Source organism: Toxorhynchites rutilus, chromosome 2 (genome assembly GCF_029784135.1).
Source record: "Toxorhynchites rutilus septentrionalis strain SRP chromosome 2, ASM2978413v1, whole genome shotgun sequence".
In the NCBI taxonomy this organism is placed as follows: domain Eukaryota; kingdom Metazoa; phylum Arthropoda; class Insecta; order Diptera; family Culicidae; genus Toxorhynchites; species Toxorhynchites rutilus.
Genome location: NC_073745.1, coordinates 199,947,416 through 199,971,107, shown reverse-complemented (window position 1 = coordinate 199,971,107; position 23,692 = coordinate 199,947,416). Strand labels below are relative to the sequence as shown.

The following is a 23,692-nucleotide window of genomic DNA, read 5'->3' as shown; positions in this document are numbered from 1 at the left end:
AGCGAGAACCAATTTTCACGGGAACTGTCACAAACTTACCTCCGAAGGGAAGGGATCCGGTAGAGGCGAACGCTTCACACAGCAATAGTGCGCTATCCTTCTGAAGTGGATGCTGCGATTTTATCTCTCCAATCCGCAGATGAGATTTAATCAAATCATCCGGTGAGGATTTTCTTCAAACATCAAAGTATTTGCAGCAAAGCGTATTATTCACAGTGTAGTTTTTTGTTCACTACAATTGAGTTTCGTTTCCCAAGAAGCACACTTCACATCGAAGACTTGTTAAACAAATCGCCGTCCCGTAAATCCAAACACGTCAAAAAAAATCTTGCATCACACACAAATCAAAAATCCTCGCCGGGAAGAGTGATTCGTCTCTCGAAACGCGGATAAATCATTCGATATCAAACACAACACCGCTCAGAATTGTACTCCAATCACTAGAACCATGAATTACGGATTGCGACTTGGCAGCAGCACACACTTTTTCCTTACACTAACTATCCTGTGTTCCGGTTTTTTTTATGGGGCTGACTGAGAATGAGGAAATTTGTGGGAAAGCGTGTAGCTCAAAACAAAGATAATACAAAACTAGCCAGCCAGGAAAGACAGCAGCAGCAGCGAACGCGATGGCGATGGCGAAAAAGACGATGAAACTCTTCCCAACACCGTCCGACACTCACACACTGACGGGTGCGTGATGAGCGTTTTCATTGAATGAAACCAACACCACTAACGGGGGAGAAGGGTTGCGTACTCGACCCAACCTGACAGAGCACCGTTGTATTGCGAAAAGCGGCTCCGAACAGCACGCACGCTATATAACGCAAATATTATATATATATATATACATATATTTGCAGATCTACAACACATGCAGTTAGTGTACACCTATACACAGAGGGAGCCGAAGAAAGAGTCGCACTGAAAACAAGTTTGACAGTTAGCCTGTGCTGCAGCATACAACACGTGCGGGTGAAAGAGAGAGGTAGCACGAGCCGCTGCTCGTCTAAAACGCGCATGAATGAAACGTGAAAGTTAGACGAGTTTTTTGTTGTTTGCCGTATTCGCTTGTAGCACAGGCAGGAAAATTCCCTCGAAAACATCGGAATCAAGACAACAGTGTAGTGGAATCACGTTTAGAATGAAGCATTAACAAAATATTTTCTCTTATGCGCTGATTTGTTAAAATAGAATCCTTCAATCCTTCTCCGCTGATTCAAAGTGTTCACGGCATGGATTTGTTGAAAAATTTACCGCAAATTAAAACAATGAGAATTATTGAATGGTTGTACTGTTTTCAATGTTGAGTAAATATACATCAATTTCATACTAAACCGATAAGGGGCTGTCCACATACCACGTGGACAACTTTAGGGGGGTAGGGGGTGATAAAATGTCCACGCTTGTCCACGGAGAGGGGGGAGGAGGTATACACTGAGTCCACGTGGACAGAAAGATTATTTTGTTTAAACACAATCATCTATACATTCAAAATTAAATTAAATAATACATGTTCAAGAATTTCAAAACTCGCCATATTTATCAGTAAATGAATTGAGCTGCCCAGTCAAAAGTTCATGTATTTTATCTCACGTAAACTGTGACTGACCAAGCTATTTCCTATGATCGAACTTTTTTATAGTAACGGAGTATGCTACAAAAATAAAGGATTTCATAATTGTTGATGTTTTATGAAATGCGTAAATGGTTTTTTTATCTAATATAATTTCCTATACATTTTATTATATTTCAAGAACAGTTAGTCATAGGATACTAATGTCTGTATAGTTTTTCATACAGAATAGCGCGTAAAATCATTCTTCCAAAGTGTTTTAATTTCGTCAATTTCTAGGAAACAATATTTACATTCGCGTAAGATTGTCCATGCACCACTAGTCGTCAAACTTAAAACAATTGAGCCAGTATTCTGATAAGAATATACATGGAATTAGGTAGCTGATTCAGAATATTTCAGGAGGTGATAGAGGATCATATTTGATGAAAAAGATTCTTCTACGCATATGGTCAATTCTCAAGTAGGACACCGTTGTAGAACTTTTCTTGAGCCTAATTTCATGTCTTGAACTAACTCTAATTTAGAAAACATTCAATTTAATGTAATTAAGAAACCTGAACAAGTAAGGGGCGGTCCACATACCACGTGGACAGAAAAGCACGATTTTGGACTCCCCCCTTCCCCTCCGTGGACAAGCGTGGACATTTTCATACCCCTCCCCCAGTTTTCCACGTGGACATTTTTCCTTTTTTATTTGAGGAAATAGCTGAATTGCGCAAAAGTTAAATTTTAAGTCCATTTGAGTTTATGATGTTTCAAATTTCACTAGCTGAACCATGCCACACTTTGCTGTGACACATTGGCTTTATTGCAAAACAAAACATATGTTTCATATGAGTTTAATTTTGAAATACTTGTAATACTTTGTTTTTCTATTATCTGCGACTATCTGGTTTCCCAACACGGAAGCGGAAGGCGATCTGGCGTAGTGGTAACATCCATATCTCTCACGCAGAGATCACGAGTTCAATTCTCACTCCCGACATTCTTCCAAAAATGGAACTAGAACCACCAGCCAAAACCACCAATGGAACTAAATGAACCAGCCGAAATGTGTTGAATGTAAAATAATAAAATCATAACCTTAATATTATACTGTTTATACTATACTTTTTATTAATTTATAGTACGGATGGTTTGTACTGCAGTTTTTTGCAAGACCCCTAGAATATGACTTTGGCATGTGTTATTGCAATAGAGATAATAGAGAAGAAAAAAAAAGCAACACGGAAACGCGTAATATATAGTTGAACAATCCGCATCCGAATATAAAACACATAATTCCAAAGATACATATTCAATATTAGAAAGTTAATTTACGTTCACAGCTTTATCTCAGAAGTGTGTTTCTTCTATCTGGAAATCTTAAAGCTTCCTGAGGTATTGGCAGTAGCAACAACAATCCTTGAAGTGGATTGTATATTGTATGTGAGCCTCATCAGTGCCGAATTTTTCGAGTTTTTGAAGCGCACCAAACGAACATTTTATATGCATAGATTTTTTTTATCAATTAAAAAGAATTTCAGGAAAAGAAAAGATGAAGTAGGAAGCATGTACTGATATTTCAGGATCTTCACTTGACAAAGGATTGAGGAGTAACGGGTCGAAACTTTAAAGCTATTTCGGAACGCCTGAAGCTTCGATATAATTGATTATATGAAAATAAAAAAATACAGCATTTTCTAGCTACAAATTTCTAGTTTAGGGATATCGTACGTATATATTTTTAGTTTGATATGTATATGCGTTGTAGACAAGACATTGCAACAAAAATAAAGTGTTTTTGGTTTGCTTTTGAAGTTTCTATTGATTTCTAAAATATGTTCCCAATAACAATCTAATCAACCTGATTATTTCGCTTCCAATTGATCCATAGAAAGTTTCAGTAAGACTATTTACTACAAAGACATTCTCTATGAAAAATTATGGTTTAATTTTGAATTAAGAATATTTCATGAAATAATGAACGCACAGCAAATCGATGGTCAAAACTGCCCACTGCAAACTTGACAATATTCTATACAAGATCCAGTTGTTACTTTGACGAATGCATTATTTTATAACAGAGTTAAAGCGATTCAAAAATCACTCAAAATTTTCGATGTGGCATTTTGCTCCTCTTTTTTTGTTGAGTGTAGTTCTTTGCCCCCTCCGGAATACGATTGGTCACAGGAAATGTCGGTTCATTTACACACTCGATTCACTTTTAGTCGTCAACACAATACGAAACCTTTACCGCAATAGTTCGGGGTATTTTCAGAGGGCACTAATAGCGAATTAAAAATATTTTCAATTTATATTTTCTTATTTTTCATCTGCTTATTGACCATTCTTCATTAAGTGTCTCCAAAGAGCTCGTGGGGAAAACTTACATAAAAAAACTCACGACTCATTGATTTTTTACTAACCTTGCCCCAAAAGTTATTTGTATTGCTCTTTAGTTTTTCCCATTTATGTTGTTTTGATTTTCCTCCACTTGAATCCTTATCAAAAATCACTTATGAAATTCCAACAGTTCACTGGAGAGTAATTAGACGCCAAATAAATCAGCCACTGCCCCTCCTCACCCATTATTTTAAATTTCTTCATTTAAAAAAAAATAACTCTTCCCGATTGAAAAAGACGGGTGGGTAATGTCAGGGACATAACCGGAGTGACGTAGGACTATACAAAGGGGACAGCTTTTTCTAAATATATATTTTAAATACATTGTTTTTTCTGAAGGCTTTGTCCTTATTCAATGTTCAACGCCGGGCATCTTTTGGCGTATACACATATCGTACAATCAAAACGATGGCTGTGATAGGGAATGCATAGGTAGTCATCAGCTCATTCACTATCATATATTTCACTATTGAGCACATTACCGTACCTTAACTGTGGTTTCGGAGACGAATGAATTGTAAGATTTGTAGTCTCCGCAAACAAAGTAAATAAAAATGAAAAAGAACTGAGGTTTTGGAGGCGAACTCTACGATCTGTCGAGAAATAAACGAGCTATAAGCGTTCTGAAAAACCAACAGTAAATACAGGGACGGATGACCTTCGGATTAAAGTCCTTTAAAATAAGAACAGAGCAGCAGGAAATACATAGCTCATCATGTTGCTCCTTAGTTATTTTTCTATACACTGCAGATGTAACGTCAGGCAATTTTCAACATCAGTTATCAACCAAAGAAAGCAGTCCTTGCTATTGAGAAAATTCGTTAATGCCATCCTGCATACAATGTGTTGTAATTTGAACCCATTTTTCATCCGGAAACCATATATGGGTTTGTGAAAGCTGAATGATCAATTTAAAAAACACTAACCACCGATAAGCTCAAAAACAAGCATAAACAAAATAATTCAGCTCTCAGCTCTCTAGAGCACTAAGAGCACAAGGCAGACAATCGGATATCCCCGTCCGGGATATCTTAGGTAGCCGTGATCCTGATCTTCTGCTTCATCTATACCTGTTCCTCAGAAACGCCGATGTCAACGTTTAATGATGTTTCCTTCGTTGTGTCCCCGTTTCATATCCCTCCTACCCGATCGATAAACTTTTACTTAGTCGCGGCAATACATACACACACTCTTTACAGATACACGGGCCAAAGGTTGTGCAGTCCACTGATCATTCAACAAGAGCCAAAGGTTGTACCGCTCATGACAACTCTACACGAACTGATGATTGCGCCGGCTAGTGACCATTCTATCCTGGATTCCTCGAGTCGAGAAAGACGCACCACGCTAGATATGAGGTACAGACTAGGGGGGCGTTGCTGATTAATGGTCAGCTGCATCCCAATAGGAAGTATCCCGTGTCGGGCACACATACAGAGCATTGGAGACAACAGCATCCCAATTACGAAAACACTTGTAATACTAACCTCGAGCCAACCGCGAGTAATCGGTTACATATTAAGTACTAACATAGATAATAAGAAAAATTGTATTGAACTCCCGGCCCCGTGAGGCTAACGCCATATGAGCCTTTATAAAAATATATATTGTGGAAAAAAAAAAAATTACATGTCATATTATGTCCCTTTAGAATGCATTGGTATTGTGAATAACTTTTAATAACTCTTCTTTGAAAAGGTCAATGGCCCTGAAAAGCGCCGTGTTTTACGGTGGCTGGTTTTGCCACCAAAGCAGTCTGTATAAACAAACTTTTTCCTTCTTCTACCTGCTGCCGTTTTGCGATTACGTTTGTCACTCGCTGGAACTAGTTGTTGCCACCGAACCGAATGTGGTATGTTCTGTAGGATGGTTTTCTTATTGTCGTGAGCAGCTTTGCAAGCCAACTCAAGCACTCCGGCGGCCGAAACTCTATAATCGCTGTTAGGTATACTGGTGCCCCGGCACCAATCCGTTCGGCCTTGTTACCCTTGCGGAGCAGTCAGTGAATGCGACCAACAGGGAATTGCAAACCTGCACGATTCAAGTGGGACTTTGCCTTTCCCTTAACTTGTCCTCCTTTGTCACGTCCACGTTGCTGCTTGTGTTGCTTTGTTGATGTTATGCGATCCGGGTCCGCGCGTTTTGTACTTTAGCGGTACACGCTCACAGGATAGAGACAAATCAGCAGACTCAGCCAAAGGGGCGAGTCCAACGAGACGAACGAATGAGCGTTAAAAGGCAGCGATGGCAAAAAAATATATTCATTACGATTTGTTCGCTCGTTGGATGCACATGCAGTTGTTCAAACACAAAGGCACCGAAGACTAGTGGAATCGTGGAGAAGCCGCCAAAAAGTTCGGTACGGCGCAGAAGAATATCTCGGAAACCGACAAGAAGAAGGAGAAGGGATCATATGCTATCTACATCATAAGGTGCTGAATTAGGATCATTCCGACATCGGTTTCTCATCGAAGGCGATGAGCGTCATGAGCTTCGTCAATGCATCCTTGAGCGTATCGTAGCGGAAGCCTCACGTCTGACCCACTACAATAAGCGGTTAACCATTACGGCGTGGGAAATTCAGATCGCAATCAGTCTGTTGCTGCCCGGTGAACTTGCATGCCGTTTCCGAAGGTACCAAAGCGGTGAAAAAGTATACTAGCACCAAATCAAGATTCGGAGCAAACCCAAAAAAGGGCCCTTTTCAGGACCACAAAATCATCTTTAATCTAAAGAGTTTATTGTTTTGTTATCACTCGATATCCTCATCTTGTTCGGCTAAACGTGTTTAGCGATTTCGTTTGCCCCCGCCACAGGATTCACAGTTGGAAAATTTCTTCCCATCCAGCTTGGGACATGTTGTACTGTAAATTACATTTAATGCGATATGCCGAAGCACCACTCAGTGTCGCATTGGAGGCGATTTTAACCTGTAATTGAACATTTGCGATGACAGTGGTACAGCTTCCACAGTTGCAAAATTTCTTCCCATCCAGCTTGGGACATGTTGGGTCATAATTAGGCCCCCAACTTTATGTTTACAAAAATGTCCAACTAAATATGTCACATTACAGGTCTGTCCAATTAGCCCTCGCCCTCGATGCCGCCTTGTTCTGGATTTGCCACCAGAGCAGTTTGTATAAAGAACAAACTTTTTTCTTCTGCTACCTGCTGCTGTTTTGTGATTGCGTTTGCCACTCGCCACTCGCTGCAACTGCCCGTTGTTGTCTTGATGTCCACCGAACCGAATGTGGTCTGTTCTGAATGCGGGTTTTCTTATCGTCGCGAGCAGCTTTGCCAGCCAACTCGATCACTTCGGAGGCCGAAACTGTATAACGGCGGCTAGGTGGACTGGTGCACTGGTACTAACGCGCTCGGCCTAGCTGCCCTTGCGGAGCAATTGGCGGATACACCTACGGGGAACTGGAGACCAACACTGTTCGAGCGGGATTTTGCCTTTCCCTTCACTTTTCCTCCTTTGTCATGTCCAAACATGGCTGCTTGTGTTGGTTTGTTGATGTGTTGTGATGCGAAACGATGTGGTGTACGGTTTGGATGAGAATGATCGTTACGGCAGCGGAGCGGGGATTTTTAAGCTGAATGGCTGGCTCGAGAATTACGCATGTGTGAGACTGCGACCAATGTTTCGTTCATATTTTTTTCTTCTTCCTTTCCAATCGTGCTTCGTTGTATTTCGCTGCTGCTCTGATTGCCCGTTTTGGTCGGTACGATTTGAGGAGCACAAAATGGACCAATCAAAAATGGGCACATAGTGCATTTTGACAATGCTTGATATTTCACAATTATTCAATTGTTTATCTCAAGAAAAATTAAATGTTATTCGTTATGATAGATGCGTAGATATATTTCCTATCAATTGATGCAAACACCTTTGCGATCTATTGAGAAATGCTCGAGTAATAAGCGTTCCAAATCTTGCATTTTTTCCTACTTGTTCAGTGCCTAGATTTTCATTTCACTCCCTATATCTTCCGGTTAGACGTAGTCCTACGTCAATAAGTTTTTGAGAGATCAATTAACTTTCTATTAAAATTCAAAAAAAAATTCTTATACAGGTTGTTAGGTAGTCGAGCCGGAATATTTCATGTGATAGAGAATCATGTTTGATGATAAAAATCTTCCACACTTATTGTAAGATATGTATGACCAACAGCTTAGCAACACTGTTACCGACAACCTACCAACCTCTAAGCACAGAATAAAGGTGAAAAAAGGCTTTCAGCCATTCAAGTATAAGATCGCAACGAGGAAACATCCATGTATTACCGTTATACAATAAATGTACAATTAAACTATAATTGAGTTGCTATTGCCTTCGTTTAGTCACAACACTACACTTATGGTCAAATCTCAACTACGGAAGAATTATTGAACATTTCTTTTTTTGCCTTAAACTGATTTTGATTCAAAAAGTACGCTGCTTAGCACGATTCAATTGCTTCCATTCAAGGAAATTTTGCATAAAATTCTGTTGCGAAACATTTAAATTAGGGAAGATAACAAGAAGGAAAACAGTGTGGCATCAAGGAAAGAATTGTAGAGTGGTTGGAGAGCTTCAATTTGGTTGATAAAAACAATCCAGTTTATCATGCATTTTTTTTTATCCCATTTATTTATTAGGCTCATTAACATTTAGCTGTAACAGAGCCGGGTTTAATCGTGTACATGTACATATGTTTAAGTTTCTATAAATTGTGAATTACACAGTAGTTAGTAGTAGCCATTTAGGCGTTAAGTTTTCTGTTCCATTACATTATGGTAAATTACACAGTAGTAGCCATTTAGGCGTAAGGGTATTCTTTCTGTTCTTCCATTGTTCAGCAGACCGGACAGCGGAGACAGTTGATATTGATCATTGTTGAGTTATTTATAGAACAGCAGCCCGATATTTCTTGCAGAGCAGAGCAGTTGTATGGATGAATCGATCTTTGTTCCACCGTGGATCGATTTCCATCGCTGATGATGGTTGCGTGGACGTAGTTATTCTATAACAACACAAAGATGGTCAATTGAGGGCCCTGAGTTTGAACTCACGATCGATCGCTTGGTAAGCGAACGCGTAACCAAGTGGCTACGAAGACCCCCATCATGCATTTTTGGAAAATTAATAAAAACCCATAAAAGACACTACATTTTAAAATTCTTCTTTAGGGGCTGTCCACATACCACGTGGACAACTTTAGGGGGGGGGGTAGGGGCTATGAAAATGTCCACGCTTGTCCACGGAGAGGGGGGAGGGGGTATAGAATGTGTCCACGTGGACACGAAGAATAAATATTTTTTCAAATATCACCGATACATTTTAAATTAAATAAAAGCTATTCTATATTCAAGAATTCTAAAACTTCGCCCAACCTGAGTTTATCGTATTTATCATTAAAAGGATTAAGCTGTCTGAGAGTGTTTCATATATTTTTACTAAATTATTGAACTTTTTCACTGAAATCCATACTCTGAAAATAATTCACGTAAACTGTGGATGACCGAGCTATTCCTATGATCCTATGACTTTTATAGTTACGGGCAATGCATAGACGTTCATAGCCAAAAACTATAAAAATTCAGCGATTCGGTTTAAAGGGAAAAATTATAATGGTTGAGTTTTCATGATATTACGCATATGATTTTATCGTCAAATATAATTTTCTATACATTTTGTTCTATCTCGAGAACAGTTAGTGATACGATAAAAATGTATATAATTTATCATGCAGAATTACGTGTAAAATCAATTTTTCTGTATTACTTTTCTCTCTGTATTACTTACTGTATTCAAAGTATTGGAATTTCGTCAATTCATATGAATTAATATTAACATTTGCGTAGGATGATCCATGCAACACCAGTCGTCAAACTTTAGTCAATTGACCCAGTATTCTAATGTTTTTTTTCTGAAAACTTCGCCTAGAGTGCAGTTGTAAAAAAAATTGAATTGATGAATTGGAATACCTTCTAGAAGCGGGAAAAACTTATTTTTCCTTGTTTTTAAGGGTTTTATTATTTTTCTCCCAAAAATGCATTATAAACTTGATTGTTTCGATCAACAAAATTGAAGCTCTTCAACCATTCTACAATTCCTTTCCTTGAAACCACAATGTATTTATATTGTTATTTGTATTCTTATCTTCCACTATTTAAAATGTTTCACAACAGAATGTTATGCTAAATTTTCTCATCTTTCAAATGAATGCAATTGAATCATACTATCATAGTTGAGATTTGAGCTTGATTTCTTAGTTAGGAATCAATTAAAAGTGAGTTGCCTGATGTAATTTTCCCCCGTTAGCTCTTTGAAAGTCATCTAGACACTCAATGCAGAATAATCGATAAGGATTTGAAAAAAAATACGCTCTTAATACCTTCAGAAAATTCTCCGAACTATGGTGGACAAGGTTTCGTATTGTGCTACCGACAAAAGGTGAATCGGAAATCCAGAGTGAAGATGAATCAGCATTTGATGTGATCGATCATATTCCGTAGTGGGGAGAACTGCACTAAACAGAAAAAACAGAACAGAAGAAACAGAAGAATAAAGGACCAGAATACGACATCGAAAAAATTGAATGGTTTTGGGAACGCTGTAACTCTGTCATAAAACAATGCATTTGTCAAAACAATAAATGGGTTTTGTATAGAACATTTCAAAGTTTTCACAACTTGCTGTGCAATCGTTATGTCATCATAATCATAATCCAATAATCCCAATAATCATAATCCAAAATGAAAGGATAATTTTTCATTCGATCGAGAATATCTCTGTAAAACAGATCGTAGTCGAAATTCATATAAATCAAATGGAAACGAATTAATCAGGTTGATTGGATAATTACGGGCGAGGATGTCAATGGATTTTCAGATGGAATAAGTACACTTTTGAAACAAAGCTGTGAACTTAAAATAACATTATCGTATCAAATATGTATTTTATGTGATATCAGCACATTTTTTAGCAACTGTTTGAAAAATCGTGAATTGAAATTGCATTTGAAAATAATTCTAAATTCATTCATTTTTATTCGATTGGCGTATGCAATCACAATTAGTAAAGTTCAAGATCAATCTTTGAAGTTGTGTAGTTTATATTCAGATGCGGATTGTGCGGAAATCATTCAGCAACTCAAGGAAAAGTTTCGAAAAACTCATGAAGTATTGTATTATCACCACTTTGCCTAAAAGCTGGACAGCCTATAAAATAATGAAGGAATTCGATGTTTCTCAACATATGGCAGAAAGGGCCAAAATACTACTGGAGGACAAGGGCATAATGACAACACCGGCAAAAAGGCTAAGCAGTGCGTCTTTGGCAGAAGGAACTATCACTCGTGCGTGTTTTCTATACCAGTGACGAAATAAGTCGAGCGTGTCGAGGAAAACGAGACTATGTTATTTCAAAAAACGTCAATGGCAAGGTATATATACAACGAAGATTGGTGTTATGTAATTTACAAGAAGCTTACGCCATTTTCAAAGAACAATATCCTGCAATTAAGATAGGGTTTTCAATGTTTGCAAGTAACCGCCCAAAGCATTGCATTCTGGCAGGAACGAGTGGTACACACACTGTTTGTGGGCTCAGAAATGGTTACTATTCTGACCGATAGGAATGTGGAATCCTTATAATTTAAACAATGGCATCAAGCTGACCGTTGCATCATGGATTTAGTGGAATTGGAAACTCAAGAATTCATAGATATGTTTCTGGATAAGTTATCTGATTTATCACCACATCATTTCATAGCTGAACAACAAGGGAGATATTTTAAATATGTGAAAACTAACTTGAAAGTGACGGAATGTGTAATAATTTGTGATTTTTCTGAAAATTTTTCATTTGTTGTACAAGACGCTGTACAAGATTTTCATTGGGCAAACGCACAGTGCACTATTCACACATTTGCTATTTATTATAAGGATGATCATACTTCAGATTTAAAGTTTACCAGTTTCACTGCAATCGCGGAGTCTTCCAAGCATAACCACGTTCGTTTATTCATTGTAGATTGTGTTAATTTTATCAAAAGGAAGTTGCCTGACCTTAAGAAAGTTCACATTTTCTCAGATGGATCAGTTAGTCAGTACAAAAATAAGATGACAGCCTTCAATTTGTGCCAAATGACAAAAGAGTTTGGTATAGATGCGGAGTGGAGCTTTTTCGCCACATGCCATTGGAAAGGTCCATGTGACGCTTTAGGAGGAGTTTTGAAGGGGAATGCTGCTAAAGCAAGTTTACAGGGTCATCACATTACAACTGCAAAAGAACTTTATACATGGACAATTTCCAAAACAGATTCAAAAATTCACTATGGTTTTTTTTTCAGAGACAAGTTATAAAGCAATGGAAAGAAAACTTAAAACTCGTTATAATCATGTGAAGCAAATTTCCAGAACTCAGTTGTATCATAGTTTCAGAGCGGAAAATGAAAATTATATTATCGTAAAACAATTCTCGTTCTCGGAAGAAGAACATTCTGTGAAACTGTAAAAGTAGCTTCAAGCATGATTTATACCTAGAATAAAAAATATGAAAAATATAATAGATGAATTTGCCTTTATCTGATACATGTTTTTCATTGTCCTTAATCTCTACCGATAACTACATATACAGATTCCTATTTTCTACCCATTAAGCTACCTGCGCAAAAAAAAACATTTTACCTTTTATTAAAAATCATATCTCAAAAACGCCTCTCTGATTTTTGAATATGTTATGTGCAAAAAAACTCAGCTTTCAAGAAAAAATATAAAAAAATATAGCGCCCTTGGTCCCGAAACCATGTAAGCTATAAATAATAAATACAATGAATAATTACGGTAAACTTTGAAAAATCATAACTTAACAACGAAAAAAAACGCTGGTTTCGAGAAAAAAAATGTAAAAATGTAAATGTGAAAATTTAAAAATGTGTAAAAAATTCTCAGCTTTCCAAAAAAATATTAAAAAAAAGCACTATGCCTTTGGTTTCGAAACCATGGAAACTATAAATAATAAATGTAATGAATAATTACGAAATAATTACGGTAAACTTTGGAAAATCACAGCTTAAAAACGAAAAAAAACGCTTCTCTGGTTTCGAGATATGTTATGTAAAAAAATTTCAGCTTTAAAAAAAATATAGCGCCTTTGGTCTCAAGACCATGAAAACTATAAATAATAAACACAATGAATAATTACGAAATAATTACGGTAAACTTTGAAAAATCATAACTTAAAAACAAAAAGAACGCCTCTCTGGTTTCGAGATATGTTATGCAAAAAACTCTCAGCTTTAAAAAAAATATTATAACGCCTTTGGTCACGAGACCATGAAAACTATAAAAAACAAATACAATCATTAATAACAAAACCAAAACTTTTTTTTTTTGTATTTTTTCAAAAAAGGTCAGTAAATTGGTTTTAATTTGATATATCATTTAAATCGGCTCAGTAGTTCAAAAGTTATGAATTTTTTGAATAATAGTGGAAAAACATTTGATTTTTCGACCACCCTTAAATTAGAAATGGTCACCCTAACAAAAAAAAAATACGGGTCTAATGGTTTGCGACAAAGAACAAAATTTCCACTTCCCACGAAAATCTGAGAACCACTATATCGGTTATATATATATATATATATATATATATATATATATATATATATATATATATATATATATATATATATATATATACAGAACAGATATAAGATAATAGATTCACACGTTTGACAGGTTCTTCTTCTTCTTGAATGGCGTTAAAGTTCCCTTGTGGAACTTTTGCCGTCTCAACGTATGCATTATATTAATACTTGGTCGAGATTTCTTAAGCCAAATAACACGCCTTGAATGTATTCCGAGGGGCAAGCTCTTGAATACGTATGACCACAGTGCAAGTCGAAGGAAATTTCTTTGACGAAAAATCCCCCGGCCAGGGAAACGGGAATCGAACCCGAACACCCGGCATGATAATGTGAGACGCTAACCACTCGGCCACGGGTGCACTGACAGGTTCTTAAGATGTTTCTAAATACAAAAAAGTTGACTTGTTGGAAATTTTAAGACTATTCCTTTTTTTACAAAATTTTAAAAACCATACTTTGAGAAAAAATATTTTTAATTTTCAAAATATCTTTTTACCATGAAAATTTGGTTTTAAAGTTTGTTTGATGATTTTTCATAAAAACACAAATAATTTCTCAAGTACTATTCTCTAACCTACATTTTTTAGGGTGTGTAGTTTTTGAGTTATTTTTTTCTAAAAAAGGGGAAAACATCAAACTCAAAAAAAATAATCAAAAACTAACTCAAAAATTATAAGAGCCACAAAATGTTTGTTAGAGAATGGAATGTAGGAAAATATTTAAGTTTTCTTTAAAAAATACCAAACAATTGAAAAATAAATTCATATAAAATAAAATATTTCGAAAATTAAAATTTTAAGAATTAAAAAAAATGCGTTTTTGAGTAAAATGAATTTCATTTTTTATAATATTTTTTTTCAATGTAACTTAAAAAAAAGTATTTTTTATTTAAACAATGTCCTAAATTTCATTCTTTGACCAGAATTTTGTAGATATTATAATTTGTGAGTTGGTCGGGGTTAAGTCAGAGGGGACCAGGTCGCAAAATAAAAAAAATCCAGTTTTTGATTGCATTTGGTTAAGTATTACGTAAGCTACATACCACACTTATTATATTTGGGAAATCACGAGTACAGCACGAATAACGTATTGATATTGTTTTGAATGCTCAATGAAAGCCTCTGATAGCAGAAAAGTGTCACATGGTCTGGTCGGTACAAGTTGTATTTTTTTGTAAAAAATAAAGAATATTTTTTGGCCCTTTTCGAAAAATAAGTCTAATTCTTTTTTGAAGATTTCAATTATGAAAAGTTGCTTAGATGACCAATGTCTCTACACCCACAACGTTTTACTGCTTTCTGAGATGGTGCTGCCAAGTCCTAAGACGAGTTGGCATGAAATTCGTCAAGGGTGTATCCAAAATCATTGGTCTATCTTTGAAAAAAATCGCAACTCAAAATCCAATGTCTGATCAAAATATGATGTTTGACGAAATTAATGAACAATTCAGGAAAAATAACATTTCCAATGCACTGTTAAAAAATCTTACTTAAAATTTAATTTGTATTTAAAATAGTTATATCTCAAAGCATATATTTCATTCGAGTTCATTCAATAATTCATTCTTCAATTTTCAATATGCAGCGGTGCTGTATCAACGATTTAATAGAAAAAATGCTGCAAATCGTGGCAGTTAGGTACACTCTGTCCAACTTCTAATCTAATAAGACCAGGCGATGATCTTGCTGCTTTGTGTCATTGTAAACAAACAATGCTTCAATTTATATTGTAGTGTGTATGTATTGGTTACTACTACACACTGCATGATTTACATATGGTTGTGTGCAAGCGCTGAGCGTGAACGAATGTTTTCATATTTTCAACTGTCAAGTTTCTATAGGACCAGTTACATCTTCCGTTGTTTCAGATGTTTTGACCAATTAAATCTGGCAAATGCTGATAGGGAAAAGTCCTCATGGAAAAAGAAGAAGGACAAATCGATGCATTTCAACAAGAAAATGTTGGTATCAGAAAAATTTCTCGTCGGATTGGACGATCCCATCAAGTAGTGCTCAATTATTTGGCGAATCCTCAAGGATACGGTAAGAAGGAGAAAGCTCCACGTAAATCGAAGCTCTCTGACCGGGATAAGCGAGAAATAGCTAGAACAGGTTCGAATACCTCAAAATCGCATAAGCAAATAAAGCAATATTTCAACTACTCAACTACTCGGGTGACAATTCGTCAAATTTTGGTAAAAAATCCTCACATAAAGAGGGCTTAAAAGGTTAAAACTCATCATCTTAAACCATCTCACATCGGAAGAGGAGGCTCGTGCATGGTTTGGGCGGGATTCTGTGCAACCGGAAAGCTCAAGATAGCTTTCACATCATTCAAGGATTACACACATGTTCTGGAATCCTCTCTCCTACCGTTTTTGCGTGCTACTATTCATACTATTCATACCATGCTATTCATGCTACTATTCATACCAACAAGTAAACTAAGCAATTGGTTAATATTTTTTTTGGACTGGCCGGCTCGCTCTCCAGACTTGAATCCTGTTGAAAATCTTAGAGGAGATCCTTGTACGCAGAATCTACACTGAGAGAAAACTTTGCACCACGATTGAAGAGCTCAAGGTCGCAATTTCGGAAAAATGGGAAAACATATCGAGAAATCCGTTCAGCAGAATTTGGTAGATAGTATTCCAACACGAATTTTGAAGGCTATTAGTCGAAATGTAAAGGTTACCAATTATTGGCATGTAAATCAGCCGATCGTTTTGAATTTTTCATTGATAATACTTATGAATTTTGAAGTGGTCTTTTAGAAACTGGACAGCTAAAATTATCATATTTATGCACAATAAACAAACGAACAACTCTTTTGAACGAAATTGACTTTAAATATACTTTATTCTAAGCATTCAACACTGTATGAATATATCTTGTTGAAATTCTGTTTGTGTTGCAATGAAATAGAATCAGGTCTTATAGAAGTTGGACAGAGTGTATAACTATTGAAACCGGCAAAGAATTCAAATATTTTGAACGAACGTTTCCTGAATTTTCGATACATTTGTCTCCCAGCTGCGTGTAACAGGGATCTAACGTCAGTGATAGAAGATTTCCACAGAAGGATAATTCTTGTTTGAATGAATACCAACATTTGACGTAGCTTTTCGCTACCCAAATTTGTTCACTTGACATTGATTATTGTAAATGATACAGATGCTCATGAACGGTGATTTTTTCACTCATTTCCCGAATCATGGAAAAAAGGTTCAATTAAAAATTTATATAAAACAACTTTCATCAATTGAATGTTTGATAAATGATACATCATAAACAACAGTACATGAGAAACACATTAAACAAAACGTTTGTGCCTCCTTCCACATCATCAAAAATATTACGCCTTACAAACTCATGGGGAGAAAATATTTGAAATGACATCTAATAAATGTTAAGATGTACTTCCTCTCTCCCCGATGGCCATTTCCACAGCTAAACATTCAAAATTGCCCCTTTTCCTTCCTGTGTGAAGAAAAAAAAAGGATTGGAAACGAATGAAAATGCAAAATGAAAAGTGAATGTTTGCAGAAGTGTCCCCGCTGTCGTTTCGTTTGCTGCCGCTTGACGTGCCACATGTTCATTCAAAAACTGCTACCCAAACCCTTAAATTGCTGTTGCTGCTTTACAAAGATGCAGTTCGTTTCATGCTTCTTGTTGCCGGAGCCGGAGGCGAGAAATGGTTCTCTCTGCGCATGACATATTTGACAGTGCCAAGATAGCCAACTTACTTTCCACTTGCAATTCCTTAGTAAATGGCGACGTTGGGTACTAACCCAAAGGCCAGCGCTCTGCCTTCGAGTATGGATCCGTTCGTGTGGAGCATGTTTTGAGATGGGTGAAGAATCTAGACTGCACAATTTAAGGATACGTGTCATTTGTGGGTAGTGCTCCTCTTCGTAGCGAGCCCACCACCGCCTATTATGAAAACAGGTCATACTCCGGGACGGAGAATAATAACAACGCAGCTGTTCGGCCATTAACAGGATACCGGCTCTTGGAAGGCGAAAGTCCTGGGGAGCCTTTCGAGTACCATTGTGGAAACTCGCTTCCATTTTCAATACATTCTGCTCATTTCATTCCGTCATATCGTGGGTTCTCTTCATAAATAAACTGAACGGCGGCACTAACAACGTTTTATTGCTACATCAGTTGGAAAATGTAAGGTCTGTTTGAATGTGAATTTACATTGAAACTTTAACACTAAACCTACCGATGTTTCATGTATACCTATTCCTACCCCAGCTGGTCAAGTGACCCTTTATAAATAGTTAGTGAATAAATGACTCGATTTATACAGTTTTGTTGAAAAACGTGGAATACCATATTTCTCCTGTATATTTCGACATTTTGGGATAACAACTATTAGCAAAATATTGAAATTAAAATTTTTGACACGCAAAATAGCACTGTAGCTTTTAATGGTTACTGTTAGTTCGCTTGGATAGTCAGCAATACAATTAATTCTGATCATTCATTATTCATTCACAAATACAACAAAATATATAAAGCAATAGCAAACAATGAGTAATGCAATGGTTTTGTATCACAACCACACATATAAATCTTTCTGATATCAGATAAATGTTTGCAAGGGTCAAATGACTCGTTGTGGTAGTTAGGGCAGATTACATATATTTCTCAGTAAAAAAAAAATAACAAGAGAGGTGTAAATACTGAAAAATACATTCGCTGTATGTTTTAGGAAAAGTTGACTAAATGTTTAAAATGGGTCATTTGACCCCTCGTGGTAGGTTTTGTTAAATAAAAATGAAATGATCAGCGATGCACTTTGTTACCGACTGATGGCGCAGAATAAGAGCAGTTCAATTTTTTGTTCAAAAATAGATTTAAGTAAATTATATGTTTATTTATTTATTTATTTATTTATTTACAACAATCAACAGGTTGAAAAAAAACCCTAATGATCCTCTAAGAACTATCTTATTCTAACTTGCTGGAGCTTACGGAGAAGGTGCCTTTTTATTACATCCCTCGTAACATTAAAGTCGATGAGTTCGATATGTTGATTGAATACACGAGCCATGCTTGCAACAGGCTCATGGTAAGCATAGTTAGTACGCGCTGCAGGAAGGCGAAGAAAATCGAAGAAATCGAAGTAAATCCGGGCAACCGATATTTCCTTGGATGAGATCAAAAACAAACAGAACTTTTGCTGTATTACGTCGTTCGCTAAGCAGATTCAATTCTATGAGATTGCAACGATCCTCGTAGCTAGGGAGATTCTGAGATTCATTACAGGGTAGTCGACGTAAAGCGAAACGTACAAATTTGCGTTGAATGGACTCAATTCTCTGGATGCTGTTTCCGTAATACGGAGCCCAAACTACGGATGAGTACTCCAAGATAGAACGAACCAGAGAACAGTACAGAGCTTAGAGGCACTGTATGTCGGTAAAATGTTTGGTAATACGAAATATAAAACCAAGAGCTTTGGAAGCTTTAGAAACTACGTATGAAATATGTTCTCGGAGCGTTAACTTTGAATCTAAAATAATTCCTAGGTTCTTAATGTTTGTAGGTAGTTCTATTCAGAGTAGATCCATGTAACTTATAATCGAATCGTATCGTTGATCGTTTCCGAGAGAAAGAGATGACAGAGCACTTTGAAGCGTTGAGCGACATACGATTAGATTTACACCAATTGGCAAACGTTGTCAACTGTTTTTGGAGAAATGCGGCATCTTCGTAGTTTTCTACGCACATAAAAAGTTTGAAGTCATCCGCATAAGAAAGCTTCTTACATTCTAGAATTAAGTTGACGTCGTTGAGGTACAGCAGAAAAATTAAAGGTCCCAAATGACTTCCTTGTGGAACTCCGGATGTAACCTCGAATGGTAAGGATATAAAGTCTCCTAATTTTACACGCATTGTTCGGCCGCTCAGATGTGCCTGCAGCCAGAGCAACAACGATCCATTGAAACCGATGCGATGCAATTTAGCAATCGTGATTTGATGATCAATTTTGTCGAAGGCAGCGGAAAAATCGGTGTATACGGCGTCGACTTGACATTTTGATTCAAGTGCTCTGGATATGAATGACGCATAAAGCATTAGGTTTGTTGAAGTAGAGCGTTTAGGGACAAATCCATGTTGTTCTTCAACTATATAATTTCTACATGCGTGTTGGATGAAATCGAGGGCAATTATTTCGAAAAGTTTAGAGACGATTCCGCGATAATTCTTCGAATGCTTTCTGCACCCTTTCTTGAATACAGGGAAAACATAAGACTGTTTCCATGCACTGAGGAAGATTCCGCTTTGAATAGAGCGATTGAACAATGTTGATAATGGCAGGGACAAGCTGTCAGGGCAATGTTTCAAAACAATGGATGGAATACCATCAGGACCAGAACAAGATGATGCTTTTAGCTTCGAGCAGGCGTTGTAAACGGTTACAGGATCAATCACAGGATGAGGACCAATCTCAGGTGGAATCGGAGCATTTTCAGTTGCTTTTTGAATAAGGTTACAGTTTCGAAAACGCAGCTAAATTGCCGACGGAACAATTCACTTATACCAGGGATCGTAGAGGCTTCGTCTGGTTCGTCGATCATGACTGATGGCAAACCGGATTCGTTTCCCTGTGTGTCGACGTGATTCCAAAAACTTTTTGGATTAAACCTTAATTTGCGTTGAACTCGAATTTGATATGTACCGAAAAGCTTCTTATTCAAAATCCTGAAGTTTTTACATGCATTCGCATAGTGAGATCTCCAAAAATCGTTACGGTGTCTCGAGAGTTTCCTCAGTGAACCTCTTTTAATGGTCTTCAATCGGTGAAGGGTAGTGTTGGACCAGGGTGGGTGAACCGGTTCTTTCTTCCGTTTCATCGGAACAAATTGGTCAATGGCATATAGTAAAACATGTGAGACAGTCGAAGCATTTGCATCAACATCAGTTTGTTCCAAAAGTTCATCCCATTTTATAGTTGCAAGGAAGCGGCTCATCGATAAAAAATTAGCATACTGGTAATTGTGGTGAATTGATTCAGCGGTATTTGTAAAACTTTCCCTTGTGGGCTGGGTCAAAGGTCACGAGTAGCGGAGGATGGTGTTGACATCGTTTCACAAGAACGGATGGTGCTCCAGTAATGATAGTGTTGGGTATTAATTGATGACTTATGTAACAGAGGTCAAATATCCGATTGTTTTGTTTCTTGTTAGCTTGTTCATTATAAATATTGTCGTTAACGTTGATTTTTTGTATGAAATTGTTCATTGTACCTACTAACATTAGTTTTGAGTGTATATTAACTAACTTAACATTGTAATTTGCAACGATCGTTAGTCCCCTTGAAAGTCGGGGACTAACTCTTATCGATGGTGTTCCGGAAGTGGGAGAGATATGAAGGAATGAGATAGAGGAATAATTGGGGGAGGAAGGATTGAGAGAGGAGAGTAGACGGATAAGGAAGAAGGAACAAGGTTTCGTGGAAAGAAAATTTACCGGCCCTGACCACTTTAGCTGGAGTTTGGAAGCGACCAACATCTATTCGCAGATAGTGAAAAAGTTATATTTTAATGTGAGTATTATACCTCCTGGGCGTGTGTTTAAGAAAACAGGGACATTTCGGTTCACGCCACGTTGTTTCCAAACGTGCCCCCGAATTACGTACCTCCAGCCGCCCGTGCGCAATTTGAGTGCAGCCGTAATAACGAGTTTAGCCACGGATCCGATAATTCGCTAGCGAATCAACCCGTATTTGAAACCACGAAGTAGGTACGTGCTACAGACCCTCCTCTCTCTCTCCATTACAACAACCACGTGTTCATCGAAGGGTCCCAACGTTCGACGAACGGCGCCGCGACAAAGAAATTGTTCAATAACAATTAATAAATTGTAAATCTCAATCGGTAGTTTTCACATAGCTTTTTAATTCGAACCAGCCCTATTGAACTTATCTTTCGGTTGTGATAGTGTCGAGCCGAGGTACAGGGAGTTCGGAAGCCGATCCTGAGATAAATTACAGAGGTGAGCTAAGCTGGGCGGCTATGGAGTAATCCATAACTTTCAACTTCTTTTATTTTCCACTAACTGCGTGTTTTTTGTTTCTTGGTTCAAGAGGATCCCTATTTATCTCATTTAATATGCTTCTCAATACGTTGGAATTACAACAGATACACATCATAGTCCATGTAGACCAGGGATTCTCAAAGTGGTCGATTTCGGTTTCCCAGGGTTCGACATAAACGAAAATTGATTTTGGGGGTCGACGAGGTCTGAGAATCGACCCTATAAAATAACAAAAGCTCTGAACCACAAGAATGATTAATATTTAAGTAGAAAATATTATTGCTAATGTGTTGAAGCGTACAAGTATTTCATGCATGTAAATTTCTGTATTCTGTATTTTGAACATATACGCGATTTAGTAGCAAGAAATCTGAGCCCTAGATCGCATCAGTCTTTACTAGGGTAAATGATCTTTGTTTGTCGTATTTGGGGTGTATTACGCAACTAGTAAATGCAAATCGATTTTTCTTCATGAATCTATATATATATATATATATATATATATATATATATATATATATATATAACTATATATATATATATATATATATATATATATATATATATATATAACTCGGAAACTGAACCGATCAACATGAAAATTGGTATGTAGGGGTGGAACCAAATTTGGCATGTGGAGGTTTTAGGGTATAATAAATGATTCTATGGATTACACCTCCCCCTCTTCTAGGTGGGGCTGCCATAAAAATGAAACACAAATTCCTGCATAACTCGAGAACTAATCAAGCACAATGTGAGGGTTTTTGGGTATGAGAAATGTTTCTATAATGGTATGACACCCCTCTCTCCTGTGGAATGGAGAGGGGGTCCCATGAAAATATTACACATATTTCAACCTAAAATATTCCAACCAAACATGACAATTGAAAATTTTCGGAAGTTTTGAAGGAAAAAGGGAAAATTCGGAAAATTAAATTTCCATATGTTCCATTTGTTGTTTGCGCTAGCGAAATCGATCTTTGTTCGTAACTGGAAATGGATTTTAATGTGATGAAACGCACTCCTATGTCTTCTTCTATCTATACCAAAAAAAGGATCGCCGGATGTGTTGATAAGAGCAGAACTCGAGAAAGGAATTGTCCGATTTAGGACTGTCTTTATTCTATCATATTTTCTGTATAAAACATTTACTCCATGTACCGGAGAAATATGTTATTTTTCAAGTGGTTGAAAAATCTTGAACGAGAATTGTGTCTAAAAATAATCTGATATTATAATGATGAGTTTTGTTAGAAATACTAGGAATTTTATAGTGAAAGGTAAATTCAACTGGGTCGAATAGAAGATCAATCAATGAACAGTTTTGCGATTGGACCCATGAGCTTGCTCCTAGTAAGAAAACGTGAATGTTTGAAGGTATTGATAACAAAAAAAAAACAAATTTTGAGCGGGACGAATTTTGCCGGGTCAGCTAATATCACATATAATCGATACGAGTTTGGGTTTGTTGAAAGGCTCGAAGTCTCTAGTTGCTAATACCACCATAAGGCGTTGAAATTATTCAAATGTTAACGATTTTCCTCAAAGATAAATTATGATCATGGTTTGACCACCACTGATCATGGTTTGTCCGGTTTAAGAAATCACCATTTTTGAATGGAAACATTCGAATTCTCAAGTAGATGTTGCATTTATCATTACTTGAGTTTACTGACATCATATTGATCCATTCATAATTTAGGCTTTCTTCAGAATATTGCCTTTTCTTGGGCATTTTAAAAGTGTCAACACACTCATCACAACAACAACACAGAAAAACATTATTTCTGCTATGCGCGAAGGACATAATAAACAAACTGCAGCGCGCCAAGCGGTTGCCATAGAAATCATGTGGACAAAACAACATTATTGAATTGGACAACTCATGATCAGAATTGATTTCATCAAAATGCGAAAAAGGCTTCAGTGTGGTTACAAACAACCCGAACCCGAAGGAACCATTTGAAAATCAACAAACGCGGAGATTTAACGCTTTAACTAATCACTATTGAACCGAATTTGGAACCAATGATGAACCA

At 36.9% G+C, this 23,692-nt stretch overlaps 1 protein-coding gene across 17 annotated transcripts in view; it reads right to left on the bottom strand.

Annotated features, from left to right (window-relative positions):
* The window catches only part of LOC129765174 (poly(rC)-binding protein 3), a 675,323-nt gene that overhangs the window by 406,501 nt on the left and 245,130 nt on the right, over window positions 1–23,692 (bottom strand). For 8 of the 17 annotated variants that reach the window (XM_055765119.1, XM_055765121.1, XM_055765120.1 and 5 more), the window contains exon 1: window positions 496–633. The exons of 4 other annotated variants lie outside the window; for them this stretch is intronic. The gene's annotated coding sequence lies outside the window, so the exon portion shown is untranslated. Of the gene's footprint in view, window positions 1–39; window positions 412–457; window positions 634–23,692 lie in introns of those variants that run through there. 5 more of the 17 variants (XM_055765104.1, XM_055765105.1, XM_055765107.1 and 2 more) reach the window with 5 other exon arrangements.